This window comes from Hylobates moloch, unplaced genomic scaffold, assembly GCF_009828535.3.
Source record: "Hylobates moloch isolate HMO894 unplaced genomic scaffold, HMol_V3 SCAFFOLD_7, whole genome shotgun sequence".
Taxonomy (NCBI): Eukaryota; Metazoa; Chordata; class Mammalia; order Primates; family Hylobatidae; genus Hylobates; species Hylobates moloch.
The window spans coordinates 13,550,835-13,555,617 of NW_026652282.1; positions in this window are offsets into that span (position 1 = coordinate 13,550,835).

Sequence of the window (4,783 nt, forward strand, 5' to 3'; positions counted from 1 at the left end):
TAGCCAAAAATTGGAAATAACCCACATGTCCATCTGATGAATGGATAAATACAATGTAGTCTATCTTTATAAGGGATATTATTCAGCCATAAAAAGGGATGGAATACTGATACATGCTATAACATGGAGGAACCTTGAAAATTTGCCACATGCAAATAGGCAGACTCAGCCCGGCGTGGTGGTTCACACCTGTAAACCCAGCACTTTGGGAGGCCAAGGTGGGTGGAACACCTAAGGTCAGGAGTTCGTGACCAGCCTGGCCAACATAGTGAAACCCTGTCTCTACTAAAAATACAAAAAATTAGCCGAGCATGGTTGCGGGTGCCTGTAATCCCAGCTACTTGGGAGGCTGAGGCAGGAGAATCACTTGAACCCGGGAGGCAGAGGTTGCAGTGAGCGGAGACCGTGCCATTGTACTCCAGCCTGGGCGACAGAGTGAGACTCCATCTCAAAAGAAAAAATAGGCAGACTCAAAAGGCCACATATTGTATAGCTTCATGTGAAGTGTGTCTAGAATAGCCAAATCCATAGAGGCAGCAAGTAGATTAGTGGCCTGGTGCTGAAGGTTATAGAAGCATTAACCGTTGATAGCTAAGGAGAACTGGGTTTCATTTTCAGGTTATGAAAGTGTTGTAAAGTTGACTGTGATAATGTTTGCACAACTTTGTGAATGCACTAAAAATTAGCGAACTGTACACTTTAAGTTGGGGAATTGTATGGTATGTGAATTATATCACAATAAAGGTGTTACAAAATAAATCGCTAATGGAACTGAAAAACTACAAATGAACCAATCTCATTCCTCAAGTAGCCTCAGGGTTAGGACAGGCCTCAGGGTTTTCTTGGTGAAAATTATGCTTCCCCTTTTTTCTACAAATTTCATGCTCACTATATTTTTGATATGGCTTGACACCATATTTTCTGGGATTGTGTGGGTTTTATTATCATTACATGTCTGAGAAATTCTGTATTAGAGATAAGCAGTCTTCTATTCTCTTTTTGTTTGTTTGTTTTTGTTGTTGTTTGAGAGGGAGTCTTGCTCTGTCGCCCAGGCTGGAGTGCAATGGCGTGATCTAGGCTCACTGCAACCTCCGCCTCCCAGGTTCAAGCGATTCTCCTGCCTCAGCCTCCCGAGTAGCTGGGATTACAGGAATGCACCACCACGCCCAGTTAAATTTGTATTTTTAGTAGAGACGGGGCTTCACCATGTTGGTCAGGCTGATCTCAAACTCCTGACCTCAGGTGATCTGCCCGCCTCGGCCTCCCAAAGTGCTGGGATTACAGGCGTGAGCCACTGCGCCCAGCCCTTCTATTACCTCTTTATACACTTTTCATCAATATTTACGGCCAGCATTGTAATTTTGTAGCGCCATTCTTTTTTTGTTTTTTTGAGACTGAGTCTCACTCTGTCACCCAGGCTGGAGTGCAGTGGCGCGATCTCGGCTCACTGCAACCTCTGCCTCCCGGGTTCCAGCAATTCTCCCTGACTCACCATCCCAAGTAGCTGGGATTACAGGCGCCCACCACCATGCCCAGCTAATTTTTGTATTTTTAGTAGAGATAGGGTTTCACCATGTTGGCCAGGCTGGTCTCGAACTCCTGACCTCAAGTGATCTGCCTGCCTCGGCCTCCCAAAGTGCTGGGATTACAGGTGTGAGCCACTGTGACCGGCCTGTAGTGCCATTCTTACACCTAATGGTTTTCAGGGAATAGGTTTGAAGCTATTATTATTTTTTTTGAGACGGAGTCTCGCTCTGTCACCCAGGCTGGAGTACAGTGGCACGATCTCAGCTCACTGCAACCTCTGCTTCCCAGGTTCAAGCGATTCTCCTGCCTCGGCCTCCCGAGTAGCTGAGATTACAGGCGTGCTCCACCACACCTGGCTAATTTTTTTATTTTTAGTAGAGGTGGGGTTTCACCATGTTGGTCAGGCTCGTCTTGAACTCCTAACCTTGTGATCTGCCCATCTCGGTCTCCCAAAGTGCTGGGATTACAGGCGTGAGCCACCGCGCCTGTCCGAAAAATTTTTTTTTTAATTGGGGAAAATGGTATTAATAGTACTCACTTTTTCTCTTTCTATTGCTTTTGTGTAAAGGGTCTCTTTATATATCTATGTGCCCAATTAGTACATGACATTTCAATATTTGATTAAAGTAGAGGCGAAACTAGTAGTTACATGTGAAATGTAGCACTGAAATTATCACTTTGCAGCTGTTCTGTTAATAATAATACTGCTATAGTATGTTATTTGGGTATATTAATGTTTTTTTTTTTTTTTTTTTTTTTTTTTTTGAGATGGAGTCTCGCGTTGTCACCCAGGCTGGAGTGCAGTGGCGCGATCTCGGCTTACTACAACCTCTGCCCAGCTAATTTTTGTATTTTTAGTAGAGGCAGGGTTTCACCATTTTGGCCAGGCTGGTCTTGAACTCCTGACCTCAAGTGGTTTGCCCACCTCAGCCTCCCAAAGTGCTGAGATTACAGGCATGAGCCACCTCGCCTGGCCTATTAACAATTTTAAGAAGTTCCTACAGTAGTAAAATCTTACAAATGATTTTTCCTAAAACTTGATTGTGAATCCTCTCCCACCCCAAGAGACGAGGTCTCACTATGTTGCCCAGGCTTTCCTCAAACTTGCCTTAGCCCCCCAAATAGCTAGGACTACAGGCATGCCCCACGATGCGTGCCGTTGTGAATTTTTGAAAAACTTTATGGGTTATGCGTGAGAAACATTGCTCTGTAGAATATGATACATATGGAAGTGAATTTTTAAAATCTTTTCAAATAATTTAAGAGTTTCAGTATTTGTAAGTTTTTTCTATCTGAATTAGGCTTAGAGTGTGGCATCAAACCATAACTCTGAAATAGATAACCCATTTCCCCTTAATGTGTTAATTTTTTTAAGATATCAAAGTATTACATGCACATTATTTTAAAAGCATCATGAAAAGCAGCATATCTTTAATCCCTCTTCTTAGAGGAAAATATTTGTTTTGGTTCCTCTTCTTGAATAATGTATAAATTGCAACTTTTAAAATAAACTTTACTGAAATACATAAATTGAGAAAAGTATACAAATCATAAATGTTAGGCTTAATGAATTTTCACAAAGTGAATGTGTCACCTCATCTAGACCAAGAAATAGAACACTACAAGCACCCCAGGAGGCCCCACCCCCAATGGTAACCACTTTCCTGATTTCTAGCACCATTTATTAGCTTGCTGTGTTTTTGAACTTTATACATAAATGATTTCCTACAGTAGATACTTTTCTAGCACCTTTTTCACAACATAGGTCTGTGAAACTCATCTATGTGGTTGCATCCAACACTAGTTCATTCTCACTGCTTTGATACTATAGTTTACCCATTCTGCTACTGATAGAAATTTGGGTTGATTCCATTTTGGAGCTATTAGGAATAGTGCTCCTTTATTCTTGGCCTTTGGATACACATATGTACCCACTTGGGCAAAATCCCAGGAGTAGAGTTAACTGGGTTAGAAGGTATCCATATATTGCCAAAGAGTTTTTCAAAGTGTCCTTGCCAGTTTGTTCTTATGAAAGCACAGTACTGGATTTATCAACATTAGACTATAAAATATAAGATTTTATTTTCCTTAACCTCTCCATTCCCTCCTACTTTGATATTTTGAGTTCTTCAGTTGCACAAAATGATTGTAACCTAAAATCTCAAATATCTGCTCTCCCATAAATTTTGAAAGTAGCTTTTGTCCATTTGTGATAAGAGGATACTACACACCTCCTCACCTCAACTGTATTATTCAGAAAAGGAGGAGGCCCTCTTTCATACAGAGAGTAAATGCACAGAATTTAAATTTTGTGCCACATCATGACCAGGTAGTGTTCACAAGGGGAAAAAACTCAAATAGGGTTAACAATGTGATAGAAGACAGAGTGAGGTAAAATTACTGACATAAGAATAACATACTGGAATAAAGGCATCTTTACCATGTGTATTAGGGCAGGGATAGCTGCTTAAAATATCAGTCTCAAAATTTCCATGGCTTAGCATGAGAGAAGTTTATTTCTTGTTCACCTAGAGTCCAGTGTAGGTTTTCTTTGTAAGTAGGGTGGCTTTCCTGTATGTACGTAGGATATGGAGGCCCAGGCTGCATTTATCCTGTGGCTCTGCCATCCCTTAGGGTCTTGGAGATGTCTGTGTTTTGCCAGAGTCGGGGAGAGATGGTGGAGAAGGAACTTGTGCTTCTAAGAATAAAAGTCTTGTTACAGAAAGGACAGTCATGTCCTATGCCTGCATTCAGTTGGTGGGAACTTCACATGGAAGTTGCCCCTTGGTGTAAGGGGCCTGGGGAATAGTCCCTGGCTGGGCACTTGTCTCATAGTGCCAACTCCACAGGAACTTGGGGGAGCATGGGGTTTTGATGGATAGCTAGCTAGCCATCCCTGCTGTACTGTCTCCTTGAGGATAAGATCAGAATAATTAATATTCATTAACTGGGGACAGTTTCACTTCTGTTAAGGTACTAATTATGTTAAGTGGTGAGTTTTTATATGGAAATCAATTTAGATTTATAATTAAATGGCTTTCTTGCCTCCTTTGGTACTGCACAGTTGTGTGATTCATTTTAACTAATTTCCTTATACTTTATAGTTAGGTCACCTCTCAGTGAAACCTAGAAAGTACCATATTTACATCAATTTTGCAAACCACTAAGGAAGAAAAAACCGTCAGGCTATGATGTTCCATTGCTTGTAAACATTGATTACATTTGATTTAACCCCTTCTCCATCTTTTTTCTCCTT